Below are 12,267 nucleotides of genomic sequence, written 5' to 3'. Positions count from 1 at the left end.
ATCTAGCAGAGCTTTTCCGCATTGGCGCTAACATGGCTAGTGACGTGTGTCTATTGAGCAGTTGAAATACAGCTAACAGAATGGAGGGATTGATTTTTCTTTCCCCTGAAGAAAGGTTCTTACCTACCGCAGGCTGACCTCAAACTCACTCTGCAGCTGAGGATGACCTTGAACTCCATATGTGCACTCATGCCTGACTACTCTCTCTCTCTCTCTCTCTCTCTCTCTCTCTCTCTCTCTCTCTCTCTTTCTGGACTAGTTCTTGCTAGAGTGCTTAGCTTCAAACTTTGGGCTCAAGTAATCCTAGCTAGGCCTCAGTCTAAAACAGATTTGTTTGGTGAGGTTAGGGGTGGGTCAGACAGAGACAGGCATAATCAGAAGAGTGGAGACTTGCATAAGACAGGACTCCTGATCCTGCCCCATGCTCCTGGGCCTCCTGGTTGAGAAATGAATGTATCAGTCACTCAAGCATGAAGTCAGAGTACAGAGTGTTCCCTCAGCCTGCCAGGTTCACGGTCCAGGCTCACCATGTTCTCCTGAAGGTCAGCTAGGAAGAAAACATGCCAGCTGGGGGCCTTTGCTCCCCTTGGGTGCTGCCTGTCACAGAGTTGTTCTGGCTTTGAGCCAAGCCACCCAGGGTTGGTTTAGTGTCTGTTCTCATCCTAGAAGCCAATCTCTCCCCCGTCTGCTCCTGTCCTCAGGCAGAGATTCTGCATGAGGGGGTGTTGAGGTGGCTCCTGGCAGGAGCATAGCTCTTTACTGTGACATTGTGGATACGGGGAGGAGCGTATGCTAGTAACACGGCGGTGTTAAATATGGAGTTCCTGTTCAAACTCAGGGGAGATAGCTTCAAAAATAAACAAAAGGCTTGGGAATAAACATAACTAAAGAGATGAAAGACCCCTACCATCAAAACTCTAAAACACAGCCTACACTAAGGCTACCCACCCAGAGCGGTGAGTGCCTGCCTACCAGGCAGGCCTCAGGGTCCCCTGTAAGGGAGCCGGGCACCTTCAGCTCCAGCGCCAGGCTTCCTGTGTGCACCTGGATACCGCCCCCCCCCCTTGCTCTATTAATCCTTTTGGCCCTGGATCATTGGGCTACCGGCGGCCCTGTTTAGTTGCTGAGGAATCCCATCTGGACGGGAACGGTTCCTGCTTCTACACTGAAGAGATATACCCAGAGAGTCAATCACAGCAAAGACTGGACCAAGACACCAGGCCTCTCCTGGCTCCATTTGAAGGAAGAGATGGGAAGGCGCCAATGCAAGAATTCCTCCAACAACCTGAAAGGCAACATGACACCACCAGAATCCAGGGATCCCGAAATAAGAAGAAGTGTACACCCTACTCCAGAAGAAATAGAAGAAATCGACTCAAAAGTGGACTATATGAAAATAATAGAGGACCTTAAACAGGAGGTGAAAAACTGCCATAAACAATTAGAGATTACAAACAAAAAGGTAGAGGAAATAAATAAATCGCTCAAAGACACGCAAGAAAACCAAGAGAAACAAGAAAAAGCAATCAAACAGGTTAGGGAAGCGGTTCAAGACATGAAGAATGAAATGGAAGCAATGAAGAAAGCACAAACCGAGGGAAGAATGGAGATGGAAAATCTGGGTAAACGAACAGGAATGACAGAAACAAGTACTAACAACAGATTACAAGAGATAGAAGAGAGAATATCAGACACTGAAGATACCATAGAAAAAATAAACACACTGATCAAAGAAAACAGCAAAACCAACAAATTCTCATCACAAAACATTCAGGAAATCTGGGACACAATAAAAAGACCAAACCTAAGAATAATTGGAATAGAAGAAGGAGAAGAAGGGCAGCTCAACGGTCCAGAAAATATACTTAATAAAATTATAGAAGAAAACTTTCCCAACCTGAAGAAAGATGTACCTATGAAGGTTCAAGAAGCATACAGAACACCAAATAGGCTGAATCAAAAAAAAAAAAACATCCCCTCGCCATATAATAATCAAATCACAAAATATACAGAATAAAGAAAGAATATTAAGAGCCGCAAAGGAAAAAGGCCAAGTTACTTATAAAGGTAAACCTATCAGACTTACACCTGACTTCTCTATGGAAACCATGAAAGCCAGAAGGTCCTGGATAGATGTACTGCAAAAACTAAGAGATCATGGATGCCAGCCCAGACTACTATATCCAGCCAAGCTTTCGTTCACTATAAATGGAGAAAATAAAATTTTCCAGGATAAAAACAAATTTAAACAATACGTAGCCACAAATCCAGCCTTACAGAAAATAATAGAAGGAAAATCACTAACCAAGGAGTCCAACAATGCCCACAATAACTCAGTCATCTAGAGACCCTTCACCAGAGCAACTCAAAGAAGGGAAACATACAAACCCTACTACTAAAAAAGTGACCGGAGTTAACAACCACTGGTCATTAATATCACTTAATGTTAATGGGCTCAACTCACCTATAAAAAGGCACAGGCTAAGAGATTGGATACGAAAACAGGATCCAACATTCTGCTCTTTACAAGAAACACACCTCAACCACAAAGACAGGCACCTACTTAGAGTAAAGGGCTGGGAAAAGGCTTATCAAGCAAATGGACCTAAGAAACAAGCAGGTGTGGTCATACTAATTTCTAACAAAGTTGACTTCAAACTTAAATCAATCAGAAGAGATGGAGAGGGACATTTTATACTCATAACAGGAACAATTCATCAGGATGAAGTCTCAATCCTGAATATCTACGCCCCTAATATAAAAGCGCCCACGTATGTAAAAGAAACATTACTAAAACTCAAGGCAGCCATCAAACCACACACACTAATAGTAGGAAACTTCAACACTCCTCTCTTACCAATGGACAGGTCAATCAAACAGAAACCTAACAGAGAAATTAGAGAATTAATGGAGGTAATGAAACAAATGGACTTAACAGACATCTATAGATTATTCCACCCAAATAGGAGAGAATATACCTTCTTCTCTGCAGCTCATGGAACCTTCTCGAAAATTGACCACATACTTGGTAGCAAAGCTAACTTACACAGTTACAAAAAAATATTAGCAACCACATGTGTCTTATCAGATCACCATGGATTAAAGTTAGAATTCAACAACAATGCTACCCCCAGAAAGCCTACAAACATATGGAAACTGAACAGTCAACTACTGAACCGTACCTGGATTAAGGAAGAAATAAAGAAAGAAATTAAAGTCTTCCTCGAATTCAATGAAAATAAAGAAACAACATACTCGAACTTATGGGACACTATGAAAGCAGTGCTAAGAGGAAAGTTCATCGCACTAAGTGCCCACTTAAAGAAAAAAGAAAAAGCACATATTGGAGACTTAACAGCCCACCTGAAAGCTCTAGAAAAAAAAAAGAAGCAGACTCACCTAGGAGGAGTAGAAGACTGGAAATAATCAAACTGAGGGCTGAAATCAACAAAATAGAAACACAGAAAACAATCCAAAGAATCAATGAAACAAAAAACTGGTTCCTGAAGAAAATCAACAAGATTGATAAACCCCTATCCAAACTAATAAAACGGCAGAGAGAGAATACGCAAATTAATAAGATCAGAAATGAAAAGGGGGACATAACCACAGACACAGAGGAAATTCAGAGAATCATTAGATCTTATTGCAAAACCCTGTATAACACAAAACTGGAAAATGTAAAAGAAATGGACACTTTTTTAGATAAATACCATATACCAAAGTGTAGTAATAGGAGCGGTGGGGCTGCGTTCCCAGCACCCCGGCCGCCTGCTCGGCTAGCTTATGCCCCGAAATAACAACACACAAACTGTATTCACTTAATCACTGCTTGGCCCATTCTCTTCTAGGCTAATTCTCACATATTAATTTAGCCCATTTCTAATCATCTGTGTATGGCAACCCAAGGTGCGCTTACCAGGGAAATTCTAGCCTAGTCCATCCTGGGTCGGAGCTTCATCCCGGGAGCGGGGCATGGTGTCCCTCTCAGGCGTCTGCTCCAGAGAGCAGAGCTGTGGAGTCTCTGACCTCACTTCCTCTTCCTCCCAGCATTTTGTTCTGTTTACTCCACCCACAGGGCCAAGCAGTTTCTTTATTGGCCAGTGACCTTCCTCCATCACCAAAGTTACACCAGGACCAGGTGAACAATCTAAACAGACCTGTTGGTCGCGAAGAATTAGAAGCTGTTATCAAAAACCTCCCTACCAAAAAAAGCCCAGGACCAGATGGTTTCAATGCGGAATTCTACCAGAACTTCCAAGAAGAACTAATACCTATACTCCTTAATGTATTCCACAATATAGAAACAGAAGGGTCATTACCTAATTCCTTTTATGAAGCTACAGTTACTCGGATACCAAAACCACACAAAGACTCAACCAGGAAAGAGAATTACAGGCCAATCTCACTCATGAACATCGACGCAAAAATCCTCAACAAAATACTGGCAAACCGAATCCAAGAACACATCCGAAAAATCATCCATTATGATCAAGTAGGCTTCATTCCTGAGATGCAGGGCTGGTTCAACATACGAAAATCTATCAATGTAATCCAGCATATAAATAAACTGAAAGAAAAAACCATATGATCATTTCATTAGATGCTGAAAAAGCATTCGACAAAATTCAACATCCATTTATGTTAAAAGTCTTGGAGAGATTAGGGATACAAGGGTCATACCTAAATATAATAAAAGCTATATATAGCAAGCCGACAGCTAATATCAAATTAAATGGAGAGAAACTCAAAGCCATCCTGCTTAACTCAGGAACACGACAAGGCTGTCCACTCTCGCCATACCTCTTCAATATAGTGCTTGAAGTTCTAGCAATAGCAATAAGACAACATAATGGGATCAAGGGGATTCGAATTGGAAAGGAAGAAGTTAAACTTTCGTTATTCGCAGATGATATGATAGTGTACTTAAGCGACCCCCAAAACTCCACCAAAGAACTTTTACAGCTGATAAACAGCTTTAGTAATGTGGCAGGATACAAGATCAACTCCAAAAAATCAGTCGCCCTCTTATACACAAAGGATATGGAAGCAGAGAGGGAAATCAGAGAAGCTTCACCATTCACGAGAGCCACAAACAGCATAAAATATCTTGGGGTAACTCTAACCAAGGAAGTGAAAGATCTATTTGACAAGAACTTTAAGGCATTGAAGAAAGAAATTGAAGAGGATACCAAAAAATGGATGGACCTCCCTTGCTCTTGGATTGGGAGGATCAACATAGTAAAAATGGCCATTCTACCAAAGGCAATTTATAGATTCAATGCAATCCCCATCAAGATCCCATCAAAATTCTTCACAGATCTGGAGAGGACAATAATCAACTTTATATGGAAAAACAAAAAAACCCAGGATAGCCAAAACAATCCTATACAATAAAGGATCTTCTGGAGGCATTACCATCCCTGACTTCAAACTCTATTACAGAGCTACAGTAATGAAAACAGTGTGGTACTGGCATAAAAACAGAGAAGTCGACCAATGGAATCGTATAGAAGACCCGGATTTTAACCCACAAACCTATGAACACCTCATTTTTGATAAAGGAGCTAAAAGTATACAATGGAAGAAAGAGAGCATCTTCAACAAATGGTGCTGGCACAACTGGATATCAACCTGTAGAAGAATGAAAATAGACCCATATCTATCACCATGCACAAAACTCAAGTCCAAATGGATTAAAGACCTCAATATCAGCCCGAACACACTGAAAATGATAGAAGAGAAAGTGGGAAATACCCTACAACAGATGGGCACAGGAGATTGCTTCCTATGTATAACCCCAGAAGCACAGACATTAAGGGCAACATTGAATAAATGGGACCTACTAAAACTGAGAAGCTTCTGTAAAGCAAAGGGCACTGTCACTAAGACCCAAAGGCAACCTACTGACTGGGAGAAGATCTTCACCAACCCCGCAACAGACAAAGGTCTGATCTCCAAAATATATAGAGAACTCAAGAAACTAGACTTTAAAATGCTAATTAACCCAATTAAAAAATGGGGCACTGAACTGAACAGAGAATTCTCAACAGAAGAAGTTCAAATGGCCAAAAGACACTTAAGGTCGTGCTTAACTTCCTTAGCAATCAGGGAAATGCAAATCAAAACAACTTTGAGATATCATCTTACACCTGTCAGAATGGCTAAGGTCAAAAACACCAAGGATAGCCTTTGCTGGAGAGGCTGTGGAGGAAGGGGTACCCTCATCCATTGCTGGTGGGAATGCAATCTTGTGCAACCACTGTGGAAGTCAGTGTTTCGGTTTCTCAGGAAATTCGGGATCAACCTACCCTGGACCCAGCAATACCACTCTTGGGATTATACCCAAGAGATACGCTATCATATGACAAAAGCATTTGTTCAACTATGTTCATAGTAGTATTATTTGTAATAGCCAGAACCTGGAAACAACCTAGATGCCCTTCAATGGAAGAATGGATGAAGAAAGTATGGAATATATACACATTAGAGTACTATGTTGCGGTAAAAAACAATGACTTCTCGAATTTTGCATGCAAATGGATGGAAATAGAAAACACTATCCTGAGTGAGGTATCCCAGACCCAAAAAGATGAACATTGGATGTACTCACTCATAATTGGTTTCTAGCCATAAATAAGGGTCACGGAGTCTACAATAGGTAAATCTAAAGAAGCTAAGTAAGAAGGTGAACCCAAGGAAAAACATATAGTTATCCTCTTGGCTATAGGAAGTAGACAAAATTGCCGGGGAGAAAATTGGGATCTTGGGGGTGGGGTGGGATGGGGGTAAGGGGAGATGGGGAGAGAAAAGTTAGAAAGGAAGGAGGGAGGGCCTTGGGGAAACAGGAGGATTGGGATAAAGGAAGGTTGGACAGGGGAGCACGGAACCACAATTCTTAGTTAAGGGAGCCACTTTAGGGTTGGCAAGAGACCTGACCCTAGAGGGGCTCCCAGGTGCCCAAGCCGAGGTCCCCAGTTAGTTCCTTGGGCAGCTGAGGATAGGGAACCTGAAATGACCCTATCCTAGAGCAATAATGACGAATATCTTGCATATCATCATAGAACCTTCATCTGATGATGGATGGAGATAGAGACAGAGACCCACACTGGAGCACTGGACTGAGCTCCCAAGGTCCCAATGAGGAGCAGAAAGAGGGAGAACATGAGCAAAGAAGTCGGGACCACGAGGGGTGCACCCACCCACTGAGACAGTGGAGCTGATTTAATGGGAGCTCACCAAGGCCAGCTGGACTGTGACTGAAAAAGCATGGGATAAAACTGGACTCTCTCAACATGGCGAACAATGAGGGCTGATGAGACGCCAAGGACAATGGCACGGGGTTTTGATCCTGCTTAATGTGCTGGCTTTGTGGGAGCATAGCCAGTTTGGATGTTCACCTTCCTAGATATGGACGGGGGGAGGGGGGGACCTAGGACTTACCACAGGGCAGAAAACCCTGACTGCTCTTTGGATTGGAGAGGGAGGGGGAAAGGAGTGGGGGGGAGGGGGAGAAGGGTGGGAAGAGGGGGAGAAGGGTGGGAGGAGGGGGAGGGAAATGGGAGGCTGGGAGGTGGTGGAAACTTGTTTTTTTTTTTCTTTTTTCTTCTCCTTTTCTCAATAAAAAAAAAAGTTTAATAAAAAAAAAACTCTAAAACACAGAAGAAATTGAACAAGACACGAGGAGATGGCCGCACATCCCATGCTCACAGTACTGTGAATAACACCATAATGCTGGAAAGCCATCTGTCAATTCAATACAATTCCCACCAAAATTTGGGGGATTTTGGCCGAAGGAGTTTTCTGTGGTCTTGGGAATTGGAAATTCAGGAGACATGGGTTCAGCTCACTCCCAGTTAGTGTCCGGAGGAAGGCAGAAAAAGTGGAGTAGACACAATGGGAAGGACAAGAGCTGGGTACCAAATGGAGATAAGCGTTTTCTCCTACCCCACAGGCTTTCTTCAGTCTGCTGATGTTTTCCTGGCCTGTGCAGAAGCCTGTCCTGTACTCCTGTTAGTCAGTTCTTGGGATTTTTTCCAGCACTCTGTTGTTCTTTCCAGGAAGCCTTTGCCCGTGCGTGTATTTGAAACATTTTGCCTACATCTGCTTCTGACAGTACAAGAGCTCATGGAGGTCTTTGCTCCATTTTGAACAGATTTTTGTGGAGGGTGAGAGATGGGGATCTAGCTGCATTCTTCCGCACGTGGATGTCCGGTTTGAGGAAGGGGCTTTCCCAGAGAATGTTCTGACACCTTTGCTGAAGTAGCTGCAGCTCTGTGTGTGTGTTTCAGGCCCCTCGGTTCTCTTTGTGGGCGTGTCTGTATTGATTGACAGTCCCATGCTGTTTGTTTCCTCAGTTCTGTAGTATAGTTGAAGATCAGGCATCATGCTAGCTCCAGTATTATTCCTTCTGCTTGGGATTGCTTTGGCTAGTTGAGGTCTTTCATGCTTTTGTATATTAATTTTAGTTTTTTAGCTCTATGAAGAATTCCATTGGGATTTTGGTGGGAATTGTATTGAATCAGCGGGTGGCTTCCAGCAGTGTGGTGGTTTTCACAGTACTGTGAGCATGGGATGTGCCTCCATCTCCTCGTCTCTTGTTCAATTTCCTTCTTCAGCCTTTTAGACCTTTTATTGTAGAGGTCTTTCATCTCCTTCGTTAGGCTTATTCTCAAGTATTTTATTATTTTATTGAAATAATTTCCCCCTGATTTAGTTCTTTATAAATTCATTATCAATATCTAGAAAAGCATCAAATTTTGTATATTGTTTTTGTATCCTGCTACTTTGAAGGTGATACTTATAAAGAAAACCATCAACACAGTGAAGAGACGCCAGCAGAATCGGAGAAAATCCTGCCAACCATGCATCTGATGGTATCACCATTAGCATCTATAAAGAACTCCAAGAGCTAAATATTGGAAAGTTGAACCATCCAATCGATACGTGAGCCAATTGATTGAATAAACAATTCTCAAAGAAATACAAATGGTCAATACATATTTTAAAAGGTATTCATCATGTTCGGCTATTACGCACATCCAAATTAAAAGTGTTTCGAGATTCCATCCCATCCCAGGCAGAGTGGCTACCATCAACAAACGCCTGTGTGGATTTGGGGAAAGGGGGTGACTTGTACGCTGCTCTGCACATGTCAGAGAATATGGAAATTAAACCAATAGAACTACCCAGAGGTCCAGCTATACCACTCCTGGGGATGAACCCTAACGATTCTAGGTCACCACACTACAGAAATACTTGCACATCCATGCTTACTGCTACACTGTGCATACCAGCCAAGACATGTAAGCAGCTTCGATGTCCCTCAACAGAGGAATGGATAAATAAAGTGTAGTGTATATGAACAATGGAATCTTATTCAGCCATAATAAAAAAAAAAAAGGAAATGATGACCTTCACAATAAAATCGATGGAACTGGAGATAGTTGTTAAGTGAAATAAGCCAAATTCAGAAAGACAAATATGCATGCTCTCTTTTATATACAGAATGGAGATTTAGGTGTGTGTGTGCGTGCTCGTGTGCAAGCATATGTGTGTGTGCGCACGCGTGTATGCGTGTGTGTATGTGTGTGCGTGTGTGTGCGCATGTGTGTGTGTGCGTGCGCACGCGCGTATGTGTGTGCGCGTGTGTATGTGTGTGTGTGTGCGCATGTGTGTGTGTGTGTGTGCGCGCGCATGTGTGTGTGTGTGTGTGTGTGTGTGCACGCGTGTGTGTAGACAGGGGCCATAAAAATAGAAAGAAGTTTATGAGAAAGGAAGAAATGGTCCAAAGGGAAGAGGAGAAGACAGGGCAGTGGAATATACACATCACAGAAACAAAAGAGGAAGATGAGAGCAGTGCTAAGTGAGCGAGAACAGAGCATCGTATGAGTGAAAGCATCACAACAAAGCCTGTTTCTTTGCATTAACAAAAAAATAATATAAACGGAAAGGGGGCTGGGGAGATGGCTCAGCTGGCCCCCGCCCCCTTGATACCTCCCCTCCTCCAAGGCTCATTCAGAAATGTTAGGTGTGATGGCCAGTTCTTGTAATTCCAGTTTGGAGAAGACAGAAACAGGAGGATCTCTGGGGCTCGTTGGCTAGCTAGCCTATCTTAATCGGTAAGCTCCCGGCCAAAAAGAAGCCCTGTCACTAAGGTGGTGAGCATCGTTCTCAGGATGGTACCCAAAGCTGTTCTCTGACCCTCACCTGCAGGTGCGTGTGTGCACCTACTCCCCCTCCACATGCCACAATGTGTGTTTAAGAAAATACAAAAAAAATCAAAGGGGAAATAGAAACATGAATAAAAATATTAATAAAGCCTGATTGAATGGCTTCTCACCCCTCTGGGCACTGGGTATCTCCCTAGTGCTTCTCAAGAGGCTGAGGATGGAAATGACCAAACTCCACACTCCAGGGTAGCTGTTTCCTGGTGATGGGATTGAACCCAGGGCCTCGTGCATGCTGGGCAAGTGCTCGGCCATTTAGCCACACTTGCAGCCTCTGAAACTGTTTTCATTGTGATTTTTGTTTTAATTTTCACAGCTATGAGACATATGCCCATTAGCTCTGCAGAGACCCAGAAACTGGATTTATCAAAGACTTCCCAGCCACTGTTATCATAAGCTTCCACAATTAAAGAAAGCCATAATGACAGTGACTCCAAATATAAGGATTCTCAATAAAAATCAGAAACTAACAAGAAGAACCAGATAGGACATTCCTCTCTAGCTTCAGGAGGTAAACACGTGACCAACAGCAACAGAGAACTACCCCCACCAAAGGGCTCTCCCCCAGGGTTCGCCTGCTCCATTCCACTAGTCCAGAGCACGCCCTTGAGACCTGAGGGCAGTGAACCCATAAACACGCATTCTGGCATTCATTTCAGAGCCTGCTGTGTTGAAGGTCAAGTTCTGAGTTGTCCAGGAGTAAACAAATAATCTTGTCTCCGGCAGGTCTCGGTTGACCAGTGGATCACTCTAGGACAACCATCCAAGTTTTCAAGTCCAGGTCCAAGGAGACCAACAGGCTAGTGGAAGAGACAGATAACGGTGAAAGGCAGAGAGAGAGGAAATATAAAAATATATGGACACAGTGGGAATAGAAACGGGTAAAGAAACTCAAGTCCATCCTTAGGACACAGTCACGACATGAACTTTAGGTTTAGAAGATGAATCAGGCCAGAGGGTGTTAGGGAATGTGTGACCCCTGGGGAAAAGACGGTAGACTCAATCCAACCATAATTAAAGATTTATTGATTAGCTGCTGGCGGGCTGACAGCCCTAGAGCCCGACCTCAGGCGGGTCCTGAAGGAGGAGTGTGGGGGAAGCGAGTTTTAAGAGGCAAACCGCGTGAAGACCTTCAGTATCCTTGCAAGCAAGAACTGCGCGGGTCTGCCAAGTTAAAAGGTTAAGTAAGGCAACTCAAAACAACTGTTGGGAACCTGTGTAAGCAAGTTAACAGAAGCCAAAAAGCAGTTAGTCAGAGCATAAGAAGCAGATAGTCATGGCTGTACATTTCTGGTGGGGGTTCGGGGCCTGGAGTCAGACAAATGGCTGGTGGGTACCAAGATAGATGCATGGCATAAAATGGAGCTTTCTTTCTTTCTTTTTCTTTCTTTCTTTCTTTCTTTCTTTCTTTCTTTCTTTCTTTTCTTTCTTTCCCTTCTTTCTTTCTTTCTTCCTTCCTTCCTTCCTTTCTTCCTTTCTTCCTTTCCTCCCTCCCTCCCTCCCTCCCTCCCTTCCTCCCTCCCTCCCTCCTTTCTCTTCTGGTTTTTCGACACAGGATTTCCTCATGTAGCCTTGAATGTCCTAGAACTCACTCTGTAGACCAGGCTGGCCTCGAACTCACAGAGATCCACCTGCCTCTGCCTTCTGAGTGCTGGGATCAAAGGTGTGCGCTGCCCACACCCTGAAAAAATAGAGTTTCTTTAGCCATCAGAAGGGAAAGAGGTACACAAACTGACTGCCCACCAGCTTAGTTCTGGGTCTCTAAGATGGCCTCAGGTCCTTACTCTTGGGGGACAATCAGTTCCTGGAGAGGACTGCTTTTGCTGGGGGATGATGTTAATATAGGGCCATCTATCTGGGAGAGGCTCTGCTGTCCCCAGACTCCAACGGGACTGCAGGGTCAGAACACAGAGCGAAGACCTTCATGTGTCCTTGGGATTCTGGGGTGAGAGATCACAAAAGCAGACAGCAGAAAGGCTGTTCTTTGGGTCTTCGGCCTGAAAGCAGGATGAAGTAGGTTAAGCAGCAACTTGTTTTG

This window comes from Microtus oregoni, unplaced genomic scaffold (genome assembly GCF_018167655.1).
Source record: "Microtus oregoni isolate MIOR12 unplaced genomic scaffold, Mior012 000006F_ref0000085, whole genome shotgun sequence".
NCBI classification, from domain to species: Eukaryota; Metazoa; Chordata; class Mammalia; order Rodentia; family Cricetidae; genus Microtus; species Microtus oregoni.
Note: the sequence above shows the minus strand (reverse complement) of the source record.